Source organism: Cyprinodon tularosa, unplaced genomic scaffold (assembly GCF_016077235.1).
Source record: "Cyprinodon tularosa strain WSP-4 unplaced genomic scaffold, ASM1607723v1 ctg228, whole genome shotgun sequence".
NCBI classification, from domain to species: Eukaryota; Metazoa; Chordata; class Actinopteri; order Cyprinodontiformes; family Cyprinodontidae; genus Cyprinodon; species Cyprinodon tularosa.
Window position 1 is genome coordinate 911,689 of NW_024038851.1, and position 23,323 is coordinate 935,011.

Sequence of the window (23,323 nt, forward strand, 5' to 3'; positions counted from 1 at the left end):
ATAAAGTGAGCCGTGGAGTTTCTACCCTGGGGGGGGGTCAGTTTGCAAAAAGAGAATGAGCAGCGGAAGAGGGAGTAAACGAGACTATGAGAGAGAGCACAGTAGGGGAGGAAGAAAGTGATAAAAGAGGAATTGGGGTTTAAATGGAGCAAAAAATCAAGAATAGGTGGGGAAAAAAGCCCAAAGGGGCAACATTAAGGAGGTGAGAAGAGGCAGAGATGGACCCAGAACCACATGGCACACTCTGAGGATGGTTTGCATAAACTTTAAAACGGCTGCCAGCAAAATTTTAAACACAGCAGCTAATAATTAAAACAGCCAGACCCCCTGCAGTGAGCTACAGAGACGGCACACAGATTAGTATGATGTATAATCGCCAAATAGACTGCATGTTCTCTCTGGGGGGGCTCTGCTGGCTGAGGCCTTGGGGTGCTGACTCTATATTCACATGAGTCCACTTCCTCCACCTGCTCCCATTCCAGCACATGAGTAACCAATGAATATCCCCATTCCTACCAGGGAAAGCCTTTTCGTTACATGTTTAATATCATAGTGGCAAAGCAGAAACTGCTCTTATAGATGATTAGCTGTTTATTCCAACATGTTATTCTTGACAGGCCACCACAATCACATTAGAGAGGGGAAAGCTGAAAAGCCGGCGAAAACCTCAGAGATGAAAGCTTTTAGGCGGGTTGGCAGCTACTTAGGGCAGCCTGATGCAGGTTTTATTACAAGTTTTACAGACTGACAGCCTGAAGATGGGAGTAAAATCCTCCAACGACACACTGGAATTAATTTCTCTGCTCAGTCGCGAGCAGCAGAGCGCAGATATTAACAGAAGCACGGTTTGGAGGCTGTGGCGGGAGCGCAGCCTCTATCTGCCTGGCAGTAGACAGAGCGGCCTGGCTGGTCTGAAACGGATTTAATATCAGCCCAGCGCTGCTTTCTATCGGCACGGGAGGAATGCATCAAACCTATCTGCTATAAAAAAAACCTTAGAACACCACTCGCACCTTAGCTAGGGATATAATGCACTAGAGATGCCTTGATGCACCTCATATTTCAGCATAACACAGCTTTCTACAGGCAGCCCGGCATGCGTACACATCCCCCTCATGACAGAATGTTAATAAATAAGCACATTAAATATGATTGAAGGTTTTTGCGGCCGTCTCTTCTATTTCTTTGCCTCTCTTTTTGTCACTCAGTGAGGTCGGAAGCAGCTACAGAGGGGTAATTTAGGGATCAGACACCTTTACACAGGCTTTCACCACTGTGCACAACATGCCACCAATGAGCACTCTTAGATCAGTGGCTATTACTCTCGCTACGTTGAGCTCGGCACTTGAAGTTTTGATGGAGAATCCCTGGAGTCCTTCCTTTTGGCCGGGGACAGAGATGACAGACAAACCAAAGGCCACTTTAAATCCAATAAGAAGTGAAGTACATGTAGCCTCAACCTGCTGCTGACAATATCTCTACCTCTCTCCTGCTAACCCTTTGCATCCCATTTCTAATGTTTCATGTCGCTTTTTGTTTCATCCTTAGCTTGAAAAGGGAAGAAAATCCAGGAGTTGAACATTTTAACTTAAGAAAGCTTCAGTGGGAGCCTTGATGTTGCTGCTGATCTCTCTGCCGTTCTGTTTACCTATAATTATAAAGCACACTCCAGAAAAGCTGCAGGCTAATTATCAAAGCTGAATGAAGCTCCGTAAAAGGAGAACCCTCTGCGCATATGAGTGATCGTCTGGAACGTACAACCTCCAGACAACAACAACAAAAAAAGTATTCACACCTCCTTTTTTACATGGTTGAAAATGAGGTGCGGGGAAACGTCACCAGACCAGAACAAAATTATCCTTGTGTCCCACTTTGTACAACAACATATTGCTTTTGAGTTGGGTTTGCTATAAAGATTGTACATCTAGAGATTGAAATTGTTGACCATTCTTTTAAAAAAATATCTCACCCTGAGTCAGATTGAAAGTCAGCATCTATTTTCAAACCCTGCCACAGATTCAAACACAGCAGAAAATATCTTAAGTTAGTAAGTTTCTTAAAATGCGTGTCTTTATTCTTAATTTGAGTGGGATAATAAGATGATACCATTGGAATTAGTATTAAGATAATTAGATATCATGCAATTGAAATCAGAGATTGCAGTTGTTTTTTTCTCATTTTAAATATAGATGCTCCTATTCCTTTGGAAAACTGTCTCACTTAATGCACTTTTTATAAGAGAAATCGGCTTAGAAACATCACTATCTCTGGCTGTAGATCTGTGCTTGTTGTCCTCTTAAGACGGGCATACCACTGTACGATTTTTGCCGATCAGCCTCTCACAACCACCTCCCAATCAGGAATCATAAGGTCGGGAGAAAATCAAACATGTTTGAAATTCAGTCGGCCGTCGTAAGGTCACATCAAAGTTTACAGTTATAGAACATACATCAGCTGTGAACTTTTCAATCCTGCGGTTTCGTTATACAGTTTGAGCTGTAGCTGCATGCAAAGATTGAAACTATCGCAGAGCGTATACCCGGCTGAGGTGAACTCCACCCTTCCAACTTCTCACCAAATCTGACCAGCTCTCCTGGACCTGCTAAATAACAGAATGCCAATAGCATGAGGATACCCCATGTTTTACTGTGGGTTGGTTTATAAAGGCTAATTAAAGTACAGTGTTGGTTTCTCACCACAGAGTTTTTTTTGTTTTTTTTTGAATGGCTGTTTGTTGGATGCTCATGTCTTTGTGTTTTACCAAACCCTCCAATTTAGGAATAATAGACAGACCTCTGTAAAACCAGCTGTAATTAATAATATCACAAACAACTCGACTACATTTGCAATATTATACGTGTGTTTGCGCTAGATGGTATTCAATGGTATCGGGGCTAAATGGGCTTAATGAACTTTTTGACTTTGGTTTGGGTTAAACATCTTTGTTGTTCATCACTTTCCGTTGGATTTTATCCCAAACCGCTATAAAATACTCTTCACATGGAAACCTTAGCGCAACAATATTCATCTCTGTAGGTCACTCTTACACCATGGGTTCATTTGTTGCATTGAAGTCCAGCAGTTGGCTTTTGTGGACGTACGTTTCTTAAAATGCTGTGGCAGGGTTTCTTTCTCTTTGTTGCCTCTGTAGTTGCTAACTTGGCATTTTCATCCGTTAAATTCCAAATGAAACCATTTAATTTCAACACTTTTCATTACTCTTTATTTATATTGTATTTAATCTGAATCTCGTTATTGTGTTTTAACTTCCTTCCCAGTTTGCTTCTCCTGCAGACACTGTAACTTACTATAATGCTAAAAAAAGCCATTATCTTGATAACATATCCATAGACCAAAGATCTTCCACCGTTTCAAGAAAAAACATTTAGAAGGATGAAAAACTTATTTACATTCAGGAGACAGAAACACATTACAATGAACCCCCGCTGCTTGTGATTAAGAAACGGGTTGGTTGAGGGAAAAACGCTGCCAGCAACAGCACACAGTCGGCGCCTGTCCCTAAATTTGCAAAAAAACATTCAACAGTTTTGAACATTCAAGCTCCAGATAAATTACATTCTTCACATGCCATGGCAACAGTAATTTCTGCCACAGGCGACGCGGTCGGACTGCGACACAGACGTGTGGATCGACTGGTGAGAAACGGGGAAAATGTGGACAATCTGGAGCTTTTGGCACACTGATGGCATCACAAATGCTCTCCATTTTTCCATAATAATGAGGGGCTGATTTTTAATTTTTTTGTCTTCCTATTATTCTGGCTCATCTAGTATTCTGTTCTAATGTTCTAATTATAAAGCCCTCCATGCCGCGTCTTTTATGTTATCAGTGGCACACTTACAGAAATGTAGTATCCTTCAAAGAATCGTTTCCATAAAAGAAATAGATCTATTTTCCTAAAGCTCTCCTTTCGTTAGCAGATTTACACCTTTGCCTTCAGAATAAAAAAGGAAACCATACTTCATCTCAATCGAACATCTCCTTCACATGAGAACATCTTCAGTTGTTGCTTTTCTTTTGCAGCTGGCTTTATTTTCTCTGTTGGCATTCACTAGTCCCACAGTAATAAAAAATAGATAAATAAAAATCGCTTATAATTGTCAGTCATTGGTGCTTCTGTTTTCTTTAGTTATTTCTCATTAAGCTGGAGCAGGAGTGCTGCGTAGCAAGAGTTCATCTGGGCTTTTTTGATAAAGCGGAAAGTTTTAGCTGAACATTTTTTGCTCCTGTTGTGATAATGGGGTTTGAATTAAAGTTCCAGCTGGAAAAATGCAATGATTGCTTTTCTAGTTTTTGGGTATTTAATTGACTAACATTGTGTTTGTTTACCGTTTTTTTTTAGTGTTCTATATGATTACATATGTGCTTCGCCAACTACCAGTATTTCTGTCAGAGCTTGTTAATGGCAAACGGCTCCGTTTGCATATTAAATTGTGTTTTTAAGACAGGACCTTTAACTGAACATGCATTCACTACTCAGCACGGTTTCTGCATAAAGAGGCAGTGGTCCCTTGGGGTTTTCCTATCTACTGAGATGAGCATTTGTTTCCTCCGCTTTATTCTAGCATATTTTTTTTCCGGTTCATGATGGTCTTTAATCAAATGAAATATCTCTAAAGGCTCCAGGGGGAGTTTTTAAGACAGGTGAGGAAATCACGCAGGCGATCCCTCTGCTCAAACAAAAGCTCAGCTCTGACCTTTTCTCTCTGCGACTGCTGCAGCCTCTGACCCACCTGGATCTCCCACACAGCCCACCCTTCAACTCGAATACAAAAAGCCATAAAGCAGTATCCCACGGTCTCTTCCATGTCTTTGTGTATGCTAATGTCTGTAAGTCTAAAAGCAACTTAAGTTGTTCAAAAGATCCTCTCGAGAAATGTATCTCTGCAATGTTCTCTGTCGGCTATTTATGAAGTCTTTTTGGGACGGTATTAGCCAAAGAAAACTGGCATTACTTTAATCATGCAGAAGCACAGTTTGTTTCTGTCACGTTGTCTATGGTAGATTATAAAAAGAATAAATGAATACCGTAACAAGACCTAGATAGCACAAAATGTCAGTGCAAATGAATAATTTCTCATACTTTACTGCAAATGATTACAACTATTTGCAGTTTGACAAAAGGAAAAAAGAAAAACGAGGCTGTATAACTTTTTTCCCCCTCTCAGATCCATATTTTCTTTCTTTGTAGAGTAATATTTTGTGGTCTGTCTCTTACAGCTTTGCTACTTACCAACTCTGCCATTCTTTAAAGAGTAGCTCCAGAACAATCAGATGGGATGATGTACGTAGACGGAGGTCTAGATTCTGACTAGACCTAAACATGGTCTGTATTAGTGGATCTGTAATTCTAACATGTGAATCTGCTTTGATCTGAACAGTTCAATTCTAGCTCTGCCTGAATGTTTAGTGTCTTCCTCCTGAAATACCTCTACCCCATTCACAAACCTTCAGCTTCTCTGCCTAATGAAGAAAATGGCATGATGGTGCCACCACTATGTTTGACAATTTAGTTTTTATATTTCATGTTTTGTTTTCTGAAGGCCAGAGCTCATTGTCTCTTACTGTAAAGTGGGATCTCTTTTTTTCAAATGTCTCTCATCTTAGCTTTTTAGAATGCTGGACTACTGACAAAGGGAATACTGTCAAGAGTACCTCTAAAAGAAACTGTGAATATCTCCATCTCCTCCAGAATTAGTCAAACTCCAAAACTGTATCCCAGGCCTGTTGGGTTTTTCCCAAGTGAGGCTCAAAGAGGATCACCATCTTACTATATCAGTTTTTTTTCTCCTGAAGTTATTTTTTTAGGAGATTGATAAACTGCGGGTTCTTTCCCTCATGTTTTGTGAGGCTCTAAGAGGATCTCTACTTTATCCATTTTCTGTATCCCTGAACTCCTATCATGGGTGCTCTAATCTTTCCTTGTGTGATTAACAGATTTAATATTATATTTTCCCCCCAAAGTGGATGTGTTTCACTTTGTAACCGCGTCTCTCTTCCTGTCAGACCCATGACATTGTTGCTGAATTGCTGCTTAATCTGACAAAAATAGACCTGGGGTCTTTCTTAGTCGGACCTACTCATGCCCTCTTGTGTGAAATCATATCTGGTGTCATTGTCCCCATTGGCTTTCAATGAGTGTTAAACTCCACAACCTCGTATGACACGATTTTTTATTGGATCGGACGCAAAATTGAATTCAGTGTGTTCTGGTCTTAATGAAATGCCAACGTTTGCACAGATCAGCAGATGCCAGTACAAGAAGAAACGCTAATATTGATGTTCGGTTTTTTAGCCATTTTAGTGGAGGATTTTTTGCGGGATTGATTGCCCTCTCTACTTAAAAAAAAAAACAAAAAAAAAAAACGCACATGAACTAACCTGTACCCGCTCCTGAGAGGGAATGCCTATTAAACACGTGCGATAGCATGCAAGAGCCCATTTCTCTCCTCATGCACGCTCTGTTTCTAACCTCAGCTGTTTCAATTTGACTGTATGATCTGGTGAACTGTAAGGTGCCTTGAGATGACGTGTTGTGAATAAAAATAAACTGAATTGAATTGTTTAAAAGTTGCTGTTTGCGTCGCTCATACAAGCTTACTTTCTGAAACAAGATTTGCAATTTTTCCACTATGCCAGACTCACTATTGGTAAAGCCAGGCATATACTGTACGATTTATTGCCCTTTTTGGCCTGCGAGAATTTTTCGATCGGGCCGACCTTCAGCCTGATCGTGCGTCCTACGTTGTGTAGCGTACAGGAGGTAACGAGGGGCGATCAACCTCTCATGACCACCTCCCGATAAGGAATCGTAAGGTCGGGAGAAAATCAAACATGTTTGAAATTCAGTCGGCCGTTGTAAGGTCACATCAGAGCGTCGGACCGCACCGTGTGAGAACATACATTGTGAGCTGTGAACTTTTAAACCCTGCGGTTTTGTCGTACAGTTTGAGCTGTAGCTGCCTGCAATGATTGAAATTATTGCTCAGTGTATGCCCGACTTAAGTGAATGTGGACGAGCAGGTATGACGGTCTTACGTAAACATATAACCAGAATGATTGACCGTTAGGAGGACCACTTATTTTGATGATCTTAGTCCATTCCGGGTCCTCCTGGAAAAGAAACATCCTCCACTTTACTTTTAAATTCTCACATCACTAACTCTGAATTGCTCTGCCGAAAACTGTGGATTTTACCATTCCATGTTTTCTCTTGTTTTAATCAGATACAAATACTAACTCACCAGTACTTATCTGCACTCACTGACTCTAAGTTCTATTTTGTCTTGTTTTGTAACAGAAAACCCCATAAAATAAAATCATGGTTGTAGTGGTATTATGACAAAAGGAGAAGGTGTGAATACTTTTGCAGGGGAATTCCCTCTATTCTAAAGACACTGTTATATAATCATAGCACAGATATCGTTTGTGAGTTAAAAAGCAAGTTAATGCACGGTGACTAAAAAATGAACAATTAAAGCAAACACAGACTCCTCTCCCGCATGACTGTGGGTTTGCTTTGATATGATGACAGACTTTGAACAGCCCACCTCTCGTCATCAGCCCCATATTCAAATACCCCCCCGCCCTCCAGCTTAGGGAGATGACCCAGAAGCATCTACGCTGCAGCTCTGATAAGACCCACTTCAAGTTTTTAAATGCTGAGCAAAGGTGCTTCAGTGCTTTCTGTCTTATCTCCTCTTGCATAGGAAATACCGGACCGTCCTTTCTGAATAGAGTGGAGATAAAGCTGTTCCACGGTTCCTCACAGCAGCAGCATTAAGTGAAGCACTGCAGGCTTATGTATCAGTCGGCACAGAAACAGCATAGGTGTCTTGGAGGATGAAAGAGGAACTGAATAACTGTGTGTGGATGGGTTTTAGAAGTCAGCATGGTTGAAATGATGAAGGGAACTTAATTATCTACAACTCAAACCCAACCCTAAATGACACAGCTCCAGTAAGAATAAAGAACGTGGCTCGCTTTTAGTTTCTGTTCCTTCCTCTGGATCATTCATCAAGGCAGGCCGTGTGCCAAACGACCTAATGCACATCTCATTGTAAGCCCAATTCAGTTGTCTGTATGACTTCTCCTTCATATTTTCTCATGATTTCGAGTTGTTTTCTGGGTCAGGTAAAAATACTTTTGGAAAAAACTTCACGGTTGGTCGATTACTCAAAAAATAGAGCCACCATGTCTCCCCTGCTGTGCTTTTCACAGATTTGTTCTAAAAATCATCTGGGGTTTATGGTGAATGAGACTTGTTAGTTATTCTACAGAGTCTTAAAGTTTTCTAGATGCAACGTTCTCACTGGTGGTTTTTTTTTGCCACATCATGGACCCAATGAGCACAACAGTGGCAGAAACTGCATTTTTAAACATAATTATCACCCTGATTTGAGAAAACTGACAGTTGTACATTAGGACCTCGGTTCAGCACTTTGAAAATGTGGACCCGCCCACCCTGTGCACTCGGTTTCTGTTCACGCAGACCCCCTCCTGAGTGCGCTTGTAGGCAGGTGAACACATGCGCTCCCACCCCACCAGCAGAGAGGCCAACCTTTGAAGACAGAGATGGAGTATTGTTGTTGGGAAGGACTCCCAAATGGCCGGTCTGTCAAGCCAAACCGGCTGATATTCGGACTGTTTTTCTTTTTTTCTTGTTCTAACCAGTGAAGCACAGCTTCAGTGCATCACCAGTGTGTAGCCACTTCTGCCACCCCTAGCTGCAGGCGGTTCAGAGCATTGTCTCACTGGGTCACTTTGATAGTTTGCATATAAGGAGGGATATGAAGAGAGAACGAATGGAGTAGAAGTGGGATTAGTTAGGAAAGAAGCAAAAAGAAAAGGAAGGAAACACGGTTTCATAAAAGCCATGATGAGAATCCTGATCGAGTCAGCTTACACAGATCTGTTTGAAAGAACACTTTAGAGTAGAAATTGTGCTTTTACCTGCTTTAAATGGTGCTATGAGGGGTTGAATCCCCTTTTAATTCAGCATCTAGATTAGATGAGTTGGAGCTTATCAGCATCTTCACATGCCCCCCACCACCAGCCAATGGGGTTGGTCAGGTATTTCCTGAACCCTGACATAGCATTTCTAAAACTTAAAATGTCCTTTATTAAATATATTTTGGGGGTTTAGATGTATTCATGGCCACACTGATGTATTTAAAAACATCCTTCTCTATCTTCAGCCTGCTAGCAGACACCTGTAACATTCTATAGCATGGCTCTAAAATACAGTCGCTCATTGGAAATGTTCTTATTTTTTCCATGTTAGGTGTGTAACCTAGAAGACTTTTGAATGCTGATGTTAGATTTAAAGGTGATGGGGAAAAAAACAATATATTCTAAAATATATTCTGATTACTGATCTTGTTTTCATTTTAAGAAGTAATAAAATCCCTTTTTAACTTGGGAGGAAATGTTCAAAAGCTGCTGAACAGCCATTCAGGTTGGATAAACTGGCTGCCGTTAGGAAAGCCACAGAGGAGACGTTTTTGTTCTCCTTTTTTTGTCGAGCAGGCTGTAAAGTATAAGCATGCATAGCTTTGCTAAACTAATACTTCAGTAGCAAGATTTATCGTTGAAAACAAAGGAATGGAAAAAGTGCATAAAAACCCCACATAAGCGGAACAGATTGTTGTTTCTGATTGCCCGCACTCACCCTTTTTCCAGAGTATTTGCATTAATGCTAATTAGGACGACTGTAGGAAAATAACTGAGTGTTGCTTTGAATGTTGCAGCTGCAAGGGATTGTGGGGCTTGTTTATCTACATAAGATAGGTCTAACGAGTCCAGTGTTTATGCCAGTATTAAAGAACGCATTAAACCTTGCTTCTGTAACTTCTTTAATGTCTCTTTTCAGGTATTTGGAAAGATCTTTTCTCTATTGTTTTTTTTTTTTTTTTTTTTTAATATGTCAGTTTGGGCAGCTTTAAAGCTGAAACTATGCATATGGAACTGCCACAGATTTATAGGATCAAAATTCTCCTTTGAAGCTGATTGACAAAATAATTTGAAAAAGCTCTTTTAGGTAAAAAATGAATCAGCAGGTTGAAGGATTACCTAACAGTAGGCTGTCAGTCGCCCATTCAAAGCGCTTCTTTGAAACATTCAGCAGCTATGATTAATTCATTTGCATACTGAGATCCAGTTTGAATCCAGGCAGAATAAAGATAATGAGCATGTTAATCAGCTTGTCCGGGGTTTGTACCAGCACACAGTTCACCATGTACCTTTAATTATGGGTTCAGCTACTGAATATTTCTTGTATTGAATTCGGCCTTCAGACGCTGACATTATCACACAAAACATCGGAAATTTGTCTTGTATAGTTTCGACTGTTTTATGCACCAATCATCTAAACATAATAGCTACAAATATATACTGAATAGATTTTTCATCTTAGTTTCATTATTTAAAAGATATTTAAAAACCTATTGAGGCGACTGAGATTGCATCATGGAAGATAAATAAGAGCAGCTGATAGACAAGTGGAACATGCAGTGTTTAAACCTTCTCTTCGTTGCTGATCTATGAGTGCATTGCGTACGGATAAACAAAACAGATCCTTCCGCCTGCCTTTGTTTGGCTCCCAGGGTGACATTCATGTGCACTCCAACACCCCTGCCAAGTGTAAATGCGACGCCCCATAAATTGGATCATTAAACAGATACAGATCACATGTTAACATCAGGTGTAAATGAGCTTGTGTCATTTAGTGAATTTTCCTCTCTGTCCTTCTGCTGTTCTGTTTTCTTTCATCTGTTTATACTTTTTTTTTTTTTTTTTTTTTATGGGGTGTGTAAGTTTTCTAAAAAGGCTGGAAATTCATTAAACCATCAAAGTAGAATGGTATATGTTTAAAAAAACAAAACATGGATATGTTTAGATATGAACGAGAATAGGAATGCATACCATGGAAAAACAAACCATCAGCTCCTGTATTTTATATCTTTATCATACTTTCTGAAGGTTTTAAGTTTAATTAAACTGAACAAGTTTAACTTTTGTAATTAAATGAAATCCCTGTGACCATGAGTGTTTTCATCTAAATGAGCTTATCTTCCAAACTGTTAGTTAAGGAAAGTAAAATGGCCTTAATATATACTTTGAATCAGGAAGAGCAGTTCTCTCACTCAGTCTGAGTGCCTCTAAAGCTGTTCAGAGGATGGTTATGAAATCATTTTTTTCTTTTCAGGGGTGGGTTAAACTCCAAATCCGGCTGTGATAAGTTGGGATGCCTGCAAGCACTGATGCACGGGTGTAGCTGCAGGTCCAAATATAGCAGACAGCCTCCACTGCTCTCTTTTGATTTGTTGTACTTGTTGAAGAAGGTAAAGGACCGTACTTGTGTACATGTGGACAGCTCAGGTTCGTCTGCATGCCCTCTTTACCCCACCATTCCTAAGCTTCACGCAGTAGAATAATAACGATATGGCATGAACATGTTTCTCATTTGTTCCAGTTAGTAATTGACTTGGACTGAAACCAGCTCCATAATTGAGTCATTAATAAAAGCAAACGTAAAGAGCATGCCAAAGAAATTACTGTAAGTATTGTTGCTTAGTTAAACTGTGCTCCCGCCTTCTTACTTCTCTCTTACATTGATATGTAGGCATTAAACATTAATGCCGAATGTCATGACTAATCTAAACAAAGCAGTGTATTATTCGAATGTGATGTACAGTCAATCCGTCTCCACTTTTAATAGGCCAAAGTAAGATCTACATTGAGGTAATAGAGATGATGAAGGTCATGTTTTGTAAAATAATGAATCAGTAGATGAATAGAGTCAGAAATCAATCAGGTCGGCGTGTTAGATAGGAGGGCGAAGCCGCCTGGGGAGAGCAGACGTATTACTTAGATACATGAAGCAGAGGCACAGCCACAGGGAGGTGACCTGATGCTCTTGAACATGAACATGCAATCACACACTGGTAAACCGAACAAACTGCCACCGGGGAAAATGCCCGCTCTGCTGATGAACGGTGCGGGGGAGCTGGAACCTTCGAGTCACACTGCTGGGTTTACATTAAACATTATAGAATAAATTAACTCCTTATAGAGAAGGAGGAGCAGTTTCCTGCACAGGATACTGCAGGAAATGCAAAGGATTGTTTTTTGAAACGGTGCCACATGTAATATGAAGGAAGATGGTTCCCTCACAGCTCTGTTGGACTTTGCAGTCTTTCAGATCACAGTTTGGCTTGACTCTATTATGACAACACAACAGGAAGCCAACTGAAAGATAAATGTCTGTCTTTGCACAACAGGCATGCAACTTTAGTGTTGAAAATGCTTGCATATGAGCCTATAGAGCGAAACATTTTTTTCCCTTTTGTTGAGAGTGAAATACAGCAGGAGGCAGACTGAGTCTTGTTGAGTAAAAAGACCTGCAGCCTTTAAATTAAAACCACTCATATGCTTCGATAACATCTTTAAGGAATCCTTCAGTCTATATAAACATAATTACAAAAATGAATCACTCATTGGACAATTTATTAGATACAACTTTCTGCTGTACCCTGTTTAACCGTCAGAAAGTCTTTATACAACAAGGCACCAGAACCTTTCCTCAAAGGTTTTGGTCCATATTAACATGACGACATATCATAGCTCCTGCTGCAGATTTGGCCATGATGAGAATCCCCCCTAGTCCACCATGATCCAAAGCTTCTCTGTTGGATTAATATCTGCTGACCCATCAAGGAGGTATTTCCTTCCACACAGCTGAAGTCAACTGAATATGTTCTTTCCTTATAGATCATCAGTTTCTGAACTAGATTTTTCTGCATGGCACCAAAAAACAGGAAACCTTTAAAATCAATTAAATCTGCTTTTATTCATCATTCTGACCAAAGGCTTGAACTTTACCAAGTCTGCTTTACCTTTTCTAAATGCTTAACTTGCAGCTGCCTGTGTGATTGGGTGGTTTGTTATTTGTATTGGGAAGCAAACTGAGCCAGGGCAGCTGATAAAGTTATTGGGGAAGTAAAGAGCTGCAGATAGCTAACTCCCCCTTAGGGCTTCATGATGGTTTTTGAATCCAAATCTTTGAAGCTATTGGGATTTTCTACCAAGCCCCCAATCAGTTGTACTTCACCAGACCTGCTGTGCCCTGTCTTTCAACTCATGGGTTCATCATGATAGAATCTAATCCAAAATGTCTAGCATTGCTCTTGTTTGTTAACCTCCATTTAACACTAATATACTATCATTGTTTTCCCACAAGGAACTTGAGCATATATTTTCTGTCCATGTGCTCCCTTAACGATGGATTGTAAATGTAAATAATCATCCTTTCCTTTTCTCATAATCTCTTGTCATATTCAGAAAGACCCTTACAAACTTAAATGGATGTTTTATTAAAGTAGACCATGAACCATGAATACTCCACAGTAGTAACATCATTAATCCAGTTATGGCTGCACAGAGACAAGCCCCTCTTTAGTCCACCTCAGCCTTTACAAGGCCTGCACTCAAGCCTCCATGTCCTACTGCCATGTATACTTAAATACAAGAAGCCTTACCAAACCTGTGCACTATGCATGCCTTCCTGTCGAAATGAGAGGGAGCAGAGGAAGGTTAACCTCCAACCCAGCGGACTCAATGCTGATAAATTCAGTTTGAGACAGCTGCTGATTATTATTTGCATCCGTCTATAAAACAAAAACGTTAGTCCTAATTTAAATGCTGTGAAAAATAGTAAACAATCATATGTAAATTATATAACAATAGATGATGGTGATGAGTAATAGCTAGCTCTATAGCTAAATTCAACAAAAAGGCATGATTCCAAGAAATATAAGTTGATAAATAAGCATTAAGAACAACTTTATGGATAGATGGATGTATTTGAAAAGATTTGGACTGAATTGCAAAACTTTGGAATTAAAAGTGGAGAGCCTAAAAGCACAGTGCAAAAACTGAACACAAAATAGTATCCTTTAGTGGATGGATCCTCTTTGTCTATAGAAAACAAGGTGATCACTTTAAAAATCATGGTTAAAATCAGATCCTCTGTTTTTATGTCCTCACAGCTCCTCTGCCTTTAATAAAGATCCAGACCTCAACCTAATGATCCGCAATGCTTATTTTGTGTTCACAGTTTGTTGCATTTTTTCAGCACTGCACAATAATAGAAAACTACTGCCTGACCAACATTTTCAGCATCTTTCTCATTAGAAACACTCTCACATAGCTTTAGCATTTTTTTTATCACACTGATCAACAGGTGGAGCATGAATAATACTCCATTTAGGTGACCAAATATGGTTCTAGTAATTGCATTTTGAGTATGTGTAACCTTAGTTTAAAGGCTTGCAGACATATACTGTGAAATAAAATATGTCTTATTTTGTCCAACCAAAACTGTAATGACTATAACCATGCCATAAAAATAGTACATCCCCATAAACCTCAGCTTCATCTATCCATTCCAGTGGAGATTATGCTCACAGTGAGCAGGGATAATCTAAAATGCAGTTTTTTCTTGTAAACAGTTGCAGCCTGTTGAGCTCCTGCTTGTAACACAGACCCCCCTCCGATCATATTTTAATGCTGTATCTTATTGCCTGCAGTCAGTATTTGCATCCTGATTGCAGAGCTGCACAAGTCAACGGCACAAGACAAAGGGCTGATTAAAAGACCAGATTAATCTGTCAGGAGTAATTCTTGGAGTTCAATTAGGGCCTACAAAAGCGTTAACAGCAGGCACATGCTGTGCAGAACAAGTCTACATTTACATACCCTTTAGCATCAAGTGCTGGTAGAAACTTGCCACCGGCTCAGTTCAGCCTGCAGGATTTCCGAGACAAAAGCATCTTTTCCTCTTCCTGGGGTTTTGTTTCAAAATTTTTCTTGCAGTTTTACAATTTGTAAAAGACTCATTGTTTTTTTTTTCTCTCTCTCCTTGGTTTAATAGGTTTCAAAGTGAGAGTTATATAAGCAGCTCTCCTCTCTTGCTTTTGGATGGATGAATAGGAGGAGATCAAAAGAGGGTCTGCTGCCTTCTCTTCGTCTTTATTCCTGCCACATTCTGCCATGGCAGTTCCCTCTAACCACTGGTCTTGGCCTGGATTCTCTTATTCTCTTCTGTCTCTCTCTAGGACATTACACTTTAATCTCATGTTCTCCGCTGCTCTCTGTCTCCGTTTCTCTTGCCCCTCTTTTTGGCTTCCCTTCATCCATCCATGCATACATCCATCATCCATCCAACCATTTCTCTATGTCTCTAATCCCGTGGTCTGTACATCTTTGGCCCCCAGAACATTATTCTAATCTGCAGTGTTGGTGTTATGTGTGACTACAGTAATCCCTCACATTATGTGTGTGTGTGTTTGCGCATATATCTTTGCACCCAGCAGGGGATTTTCGACAGTTTTAGTGCAGTGAGTGTTTGTTTTTGTTTGTGTGTGGTTTTAGTCCTTCACAAAGTGAAACCGCAAAGCACATCTGTTGGCGCACAAGTGACAGATTAAAGGGGGGGTCTTCATGCAAATGCACAAACACATGATGGAAATGACGGCACACATTTACACCCTGATTAAAATCACACAGACACACACAGACATCGCTGCTCCTGTGAAGGATGGAGACAGGGAAGATTGTGCAGGAAGGGATTCTTTATCGTCACAAAGTATAATCTCCCTCTTTAATCTTGCTTTCGTTGAAAACTCTCCTAAGCTTTGCAGGGTAAATAGCCCAACTTTATTTTTTTTTGCTCCAGTCCGCTGCGTAAAAGCGCTCCAACAAAGCGACAGTCCAACAACAGGCGCACATGCATTCAGAGGATGACAGTCCCTATCAGCCTATGCAAACCTACATGGATAGACTTTTTTTTCCCCCCACAAATGCACAGTCATCAACATGAACCCGATCCATACCTACTGCATGGGAGCCTTTCCTCCTCTCTCTCCTCTCCGCGTCCATCCCTTTCTATTCCCTCCTCTTCAGTTAGCGGATATTACAGCAGCTCCTGTATCAGCCTGTACAGCGGGGCGATGGGAAGGATCGGGAATGCGTCCGCGATGAGCACCAGCTCCCACCCCGCTGTGCTGCGCTCCACTGTGGGTTAATGTGTGTGTGTAGGATTAGAGAGAGCCGCGGGAAGCTGGATATAATATACACCCCCCCTCCCCTCCCATACACACGCAAACACGCGCGCCTCTCTGTGCGCTCAGTGCGCAGCGCTCAGGTGTCTTTCTCATCAACTTCAATTTAAACTCAGACGCGCTGAAGCTCGTATCCGATTCGAGGCTAAACAAACCTCTGCTCCTGTTTTGGACAACTTTTAACAAGCTTCAATTTAACACGTTTGATCTGGACTATTTTACGTTGCTGTATCTTTCATGTTTTGTGAGGTATTCATTCAGTTTGTGAGAAGTGAAATATTAATGTTATGCTTTTTTTGCATTTACATGATTCCAGTTTGAACCTGGGCAGCACGGTTTTTCAAATGTATGACCTTTTGCCAACAGTAATGGATTTGTCAACTGTGTTTACTGTAGCATATATTCTGTATTATGATTTTTTGTCATGTAGGTTCAGCATTCAGTGGCAGAAATTCTAAGATGGTCTATGTGTAAAATAGTTTAATCCGAGAAAAATATAAATATTGTCAATTTAATGAACCATTTGAATAGAAATAGAATATCACAAGCTACAAACTGTGCACTTAAATCTATTATTATTTCTAAACACTTCTGTCTAGGGATGGACTCAGGTCTAGAGTTAAAGGAATAGTACACCCAAAACATGATTAGCCTTCATTTTCTACTCACCCCCATGCTGAACAACACTCTGGAGTACTTTTTTGATATCTCAAATGCATCTGGAGATCTGGGAGGCTTCTTGCTGTCTGCTGACATTCAAATAATGGAGGTCTATTGTGCCCGAGACAGAAAGGTCCATAAAAGTCCACAAAAACGTGTCAATATTCCTCCATACTGCTCGTCCAATGTATTCCAAGTGTCCTGAGTGGGTAGCATCCAGAATTTACTTGAAACGAAGTCATTTAGAATGTTTTTAGAGCATAAACAGTAGTGTATAGGATTTCCTGAAAGCGCGCACATGCGCGTTCACGACGCTACAGAAGCCGGCAGACCAAACCAGCGCATTCAGCTCGGCAAAGAACTCATGCTCTTCCTCAACACTGAAGTCCTCAGACATTTTTCTTTCGTTGTTTCTTTCTTTGCACAGGTAAACAGCACATTTCTTCTTCTACGCTTGCATTATTGGCAGAGCAGACGCTGAATGCGCACTTTCATCTGGTTTGGTCTGCCGCGGTTTCCGTAGCGTCGTGAACGCGCAGGCGCGCGCTTTCAGGAAATCCTATACACTACTGTTTATGCTCTAAAAACATTCTAAATGACTTCGTTTCGAGTAAATTCTGGATGCTACCCACTCAGGACACTTGGAATACATTGGACGAGCAGTATGGAGGAATATTGACACGTTTTTTGTGGACTTTTATGGACCTTTCTGTCTCGGGCACCATAGACCTCCATTATTTGAATGTCAGCAGACAGCAAGAAGCCTCCCAGATCTCCAGATGCATTTGAGATATCAAAAAAGTACTCCAGAGTGTTGTTCAGCATGGGGGTGAGTAGAAAATGAAGGCTAATCATGTTTTGGGTGTACTATTCCTTTAATAAATGGATCTAACTGTCACCATTTTCAACTAGCCTAGTAAACTAGCCCAACCCGCCAGCGGCCAAAATAATTTTTGCCTGCGAGTGTACTAGCTTTGATCAGTGCCCCAGGCCCTAGAACTGACGGGCCAATCACCACGCAGAGATGTGTTTGAACGTCTGGATGCAAAGTGGGCGGGGTTTTGAGGGCGTGACGACAAAGATAGTTCTCTTTCTGTTGCTGTTGTTCAATAAAAGTACGTTTTAAGATCACTTGATGTGAGAATATTAGACTTTAAAGCCTCACTATATGGTCCATTTACCGATTTAATACGTAAACAAAAAACAATTTCCGAAGTTGAGAGGAGCGCGGCAACCAGGCAGCCAGGGCTAACAGCAGCCCGTCTGCAGCGGCCCTCTCTTGGCATAGTCCGGTGTGATAGACCACTGGCTCTGATGGTGATTTTTGACTCAGCTTTGGAATTAGTTTTGGAAGGATTAGACTTGGGGTTTTTGTTGAAACGTGAGCAGGAAGACGCTCCACGTTCGTTTATTTTTAATAAGGGTGTATTCGCCGTTTTACCGACAGGCTGTTTGTTTACACTCCCCCACCAGCTTTCTGTCGCCTTAACTACGTCACACTCAGTTGTGCTCATTGGTCAGAGCGTTGGCCAATAGGCACAGACGTGGTTTGAAAGACAACGGGTTGTTCTCATCAATAATCTTCCGATGTCTCATTCATCGGGGCCAGATTAAATAACACCTTTCATCTCCCATTTAGTCTGGTTTATCAGGCTAATTTTCAACCATCGCGGAAAATAACAGTTCTTTAATTGTTTGTAAGTTGAATACAAATGTCTCAAATCACAAACTCTGATTTAAAGATTGGGTCACAACTGACAATTATAAGTGCATATCCATCCATCCATCCATCCATCCATCCATCCATCCATCCATCCATCCATCCATCCATCCATCCATCCATCCATCCATCCATCCATCCATCCATCCATCCATCCATCCATCCATCCATCCATCCATCCATCCATCCATCCATCCATCGTGTGGTTAAAAGTTATCACTTTTTTCCATCAATTCACTAAATATTTGCAAATCTTGCGCCTTGTTTGATAAACTCTGTAATGACTATAAAACAGTGCAGTCCACTTTGACCATTCCAAGAATTTCAGATCTCCAATGAAAGCGGATAAAATCGTAATGAAATGTTGCAAACTATCCCTTTAACGAGGGCGCGAGAGGGAACCGACCAATCAGATGCTGGCTTCAACATCCTCTTCACAGGCAGCTTTTGACATGACGTTAATTCCTCATATTTCCTCCTCAGAGGTCTGAGCGATAAACGCCGACTATAAAGGAGCGACTTATCTCTGTTTCTTGCTCGGTTTATCCCCCGAAGTCTGCAGTCTTTTTTCCATAAACCGAGCGCGTTTAGCAGCAGCTTGACAGGTGTCACCACCACCTCCTCCTCCTCCCTGTCCCGGTGTGGGAGCTCTATAGGAGCTGCTCCTTATAGCAGCTCTTTGAGCTCCGTTACTGGGTTCAGCAGGTCGTCACGGTCCGACAGCTCCTGACAAGGCGCTGCCAGTGGTGACAGGTGCCCACCCCAAAGGCTGCTGGAGCGTGAAAGTATTCACACCCCTTCAAGTTTCCCACTACAAGATTGAATACATTTTAATGAGATTTTATGAGTTTGATGGTGATGCGTGGTTCTGGAGATATGTTAAAATCTGAAAAGTGTAGATTGGAGTTCAGCTGCTAGTCTTTTTTTGGGTTTGCAAGTTTATGGACCAGACATATTTCTCCACTTTACAAAGAAGCTCAAGCTCAGCTATTCCAAACAGAAGGCTCCTCTGAACATCAGCTTTCAGGTCTTCCCTCTGGGACTGATTGTATGCTGAGGACATGGGGTCCGAAATGAAGGGAGGGGCCCTCTGATTTCCTCTGAATCAGCAGTTCAATAATCGTAGAAATATTGAGCTTTAGGAAATTAAGCTGATCCACATGAAAAAAAGTAGAGATTTTTGGGGTTTTATATTTTAATTTTTTATTATTTGTCCACATTATTCATTATTCATTAGCCATATTGTTTTAAGTATGGTATGGTATAGCCATATTGATAGTATTCCCATCATTTAAACATGGTGAATAGGATCAACGAATTCCAGCAGCAGAGTTTTCAAATAAAGTTCTCCTTTTTGGAAATGATGCAATTTAAGGAAATGTATGAGACCCTTTTTTTTTTTTTACTTATATTTTCTTCTTCACCCTTTTTATTTAACACTATATTACAGTTTCTCTCCTGTCTTCTGCTTCTAACAGTTTGCCTCACAGTATTTCCACATGGTAGTGCCAGCTTCATGGTGTGGGGACGCTACAAGGGAGCTATTGAGAAGTTGGATCGAGCATAACTATTTTCCTTATATCAGGGATGTTGTTCGGGGTTTACTATAGCTGTAAAAAGCTTCAATCTGGCGAGTGCATTGCTAACAGTCCTGTTAACAGATTCTCCTACCTGAGCAGTGGATGTCTGCTACTCCTCTACAGTCTCTTATCTGCTTCTCTGGTATGTGATCTTTACCCATCCCATATAGAGGGAAAACCAGGTATTGTATTTTGCAGTCTTTCTATATTCTCCATTTTTAGAAGATGGATGTAACAGGGCTTTATTCTGTTCCTAAAAGGTCATGATGTTTGCTCACTATTAACAAACCTTCACTCTATTGGTACTGAGATTTATCATAGCATCATGTTTCTGGAGGTAGTTGGTTATACTGCATTTTAGTTAAGGGTATTAATGCATAATGGACACGTCATATTGTGCTGTTTATATTTAAAAAATATTGAGGAAACCAGCTGTTTTTTTTGTTCCTCTTCACAAATGTGTGCTACTTTGTGTTTTGGTCTATTTGATAAATTCCCAATATGATAAAGTGGCCTGTGTGCTGCAGAGATGACAAAGTGTTTTGAAGTCTACTGACATATTTAGGAGGCTGCTGTATGTAGACGTAGGAAGCTAATTATTTAATTTGGATTACAAATACAAAGCTGTATGTAGAGTACCCAGACAGAACCATGTTGCAGGAGAAATGAAGATTCTCAGTCATCCAGGTCATAGTCATTCCGTAAAAGTTAAGAGGTGGCGAAACATCTTCAAATCTTGGAAACCAAGTCCAGTGGATTTTTTTTTAAACTTTTACGGGATGTGGTTAATGTGTTTTACTTTTATGCAGTGTTGGGCAAGCTACTTGTCCATTGTAGTGAGCTAAGCTATCAGTTACTCAACAATAAATTAAGCTTCACTACACAAAAGCTACCACCTAAAGAATTATAGCAAGCTAAGTTACACTAATGTGTTAAAAGTAGCTTAACTACATCAGAAGCTACTTAACGTTGTACCAACCTAATGTCAATTCAAAATGAGTCTGATACACTGGTTAAAATATTTATTAAAGATCAACCAATGGCATAACACAGTGTAAACATTGCTTTATGATCAGCATATTAAAATAAAAACTAAAGTAATTACTAGTAGACAAACTAGTAAACAATCTGCTGTTATTAGAACCAAATTAAAGGTACTGTGTAGTGTTCTACACATGGAGACATGGCTATGAGTTTGCATTCAATGGACATCTCTAGGGAAAACAAAACCCTACAAAAGACCTCAATTAAACAGTTGATTCAAGTAACAAACAAAACTGTTTACAAAAGAAGGTGAAAAAATAAAGAAGCTAATTAAGAGATACATATATATGACTCACCATATAATTTAATTTCTACCTAAATATTTATTCATTGTATTTTTGGAGGCAATTAATTGAATGCTTATTTATTTATTTATTGAGCATTTATTTATTTCTGTGCACAGCCTAAAAACAGATTTATGTAAACATCCTGTCAGGTAAACTAGGCCATGAAAATACAATATCGAAGTTTCATTACTGCTCTCTAATTAGAGTATCTTAGTGGCACATAGATATGGGAGAATTATCCTGCCATAATGCAAGAGCACATAACTTCAATTAGAGAAAAGAATTTCATCTTCTTGCACTCAAAACTTATAATGCTCACACTCAAAACATGCGCTCTCTCTCAAATATTTTCTCTTCTCTCAAAAATCTTTGTTTCTTCTCTCAGATTTAAACAGATATTTTCTATATTATCACAGATATTTTCTCCTCTCGCTTGCCTCCATCTCTTCGCGCACAAACCGCGCTCTGCACGGGCCTCAGTTACGCTCGCAAACCCGTAGGCTTTGCTTGCGGATTTGTTTTGCTCTCTCAGACTGCAGTTGGATCGTTGCCTAGCAACCTTTCCAGCCAATAGAACGACAGCCTCGGAAAGGGTGCGCTTGTTTAACCCTACTGAGTGTGCCTGTGCTACTACGCCACTTATAAAGCGTCAGCTGAAACTGCTATTTACAGTAGTTTTGTGGCTGATTGTTGTTTAGAAATAGAAAACCTGGTTTCATTTCTTAGTTATGCCCTGGATTTTGTAGCGTTTGTGGACGCTACGTCGCTACTTGATCAAAACAATAACGTCGCTACAGGAAAGTTACTTGATAAATAAAGCAGCGACGCTACGGTCAAGCTACTTGAAAATGTAGTTAAACTAATAGCTTCGCTACATGTAGCGGCGCTACTGCCCATCACTGCTTTTATGCAGATACTTTAACAGATAAGTCACAATTACCTCTGGTTGTGAACACAGCTAGTATTTGTTACTTTTGAGTTAACCAGGTTCAAACCAACTAGGTTCACTGTCTGCTTCATCATAATACAAAGCATGCTGTGCTACAATCCATACTGGATCAATTCCTACTAATAAACTGATCATAGGATCTGTTTTACTCTGACTTCCTGTCTGACTTTTATGGTTTCTTACAAATGTACAATTCCCCATTTTTCCCTTTGACTCATATCACTAGCTACGTTTACATGGACACAACTAATCGGATTGAAGGCCTGATCAGATCAAAAATGTTTCATGCAAACATGTCAGGCTGAAGATTCTAATCCGATTCGGTCCGATCGGATCTAAATTTAATTCCGAAAGAGAGAGGTGGTTTTTGAAGATCGCCATTCCGATTGGCGTCCATGTAAACACCCATTCGGATCTTAAGAGTAAAATAATCTTCACTGCGCATGTGTGCGACCTCAGCGTGACGTTTTTCCGCCTCATCAACAACAGGAAACCACCGGTCGCTCTCGCTCTTGTTGTGAACAACATTGCGGGAGGAGTCTAGGAACGCCGACTTATACACTCAAGTTCATTTAAAGCGGCAGGAAGCAGGAATTTATCCTCCTCCTCTCGTATAGACTCATCCTTTGTGATCCACTCAGCTGGAGTCGTGGGATATTCATATAACTGCAAAAGCTTGAGGGCTGCTCATCGGCGCAGTGGGTAGCACTGCTGTCTTGAGGCAAGAAGGTTCTGGGTTCGATTCCCGGCCTGGGGTCTTTCTGCATGGAGTTTGCATGTTCTCCCTGAGCATGCGTGGGTTCTCTCCGGGTACTCCGGCTTCCTCCCACAGTCCAAAAACATGATCGTTAGGTTAACTGGCTTCTCTAGATTCTCCTTAGGTGTGAGTGTGTGAGTGAATGGTTGTATGTCCTGTTTTTTTCTCTGTGTTGCACTGCGAT

At 40.5% G+C, this 23,323-nt stretch overlaps 2 protein-coding genes across 4 annotated transcripts in view; one reads left to right on the top strand and one right to left on the bottom strand.

Annotated features, from left to right (window-relative positions):
* The window catches only part of macrod1 (mono-ADP ribosylhydrolase 1), a 228,923-nt gene that overhangs the window by 66,841 nt on the left and 138,759 nt on the right, over nt 1-23,323 (top strand). The gene's annotated exons all lie outside the window — the stretch shown is intronic.
* Nucleotides 1-23,323, bottom strand: part of flrt1b (fibronectin leucine rich transmembrane protein 1b) — a 58,955-nt gene that overhangs the window by 29,197 nt on the left and 6,435 nt on the right. The window contains exon 2 of one of the 2 annotated variants that reach the window (XM_038286531.1): nt 15,915-16,095. The exons of the other annotated variant lie outside the window; for it this stretch is intronic. The gene's annotated coding sequence lies outside the window, so the exon portion shown is untranslated. The remainder of the gene's footprint in view (nt 1-15,914; nt 16,096-23,323) is intronic. 2 annotated transcript variants of the gene reach the window in all.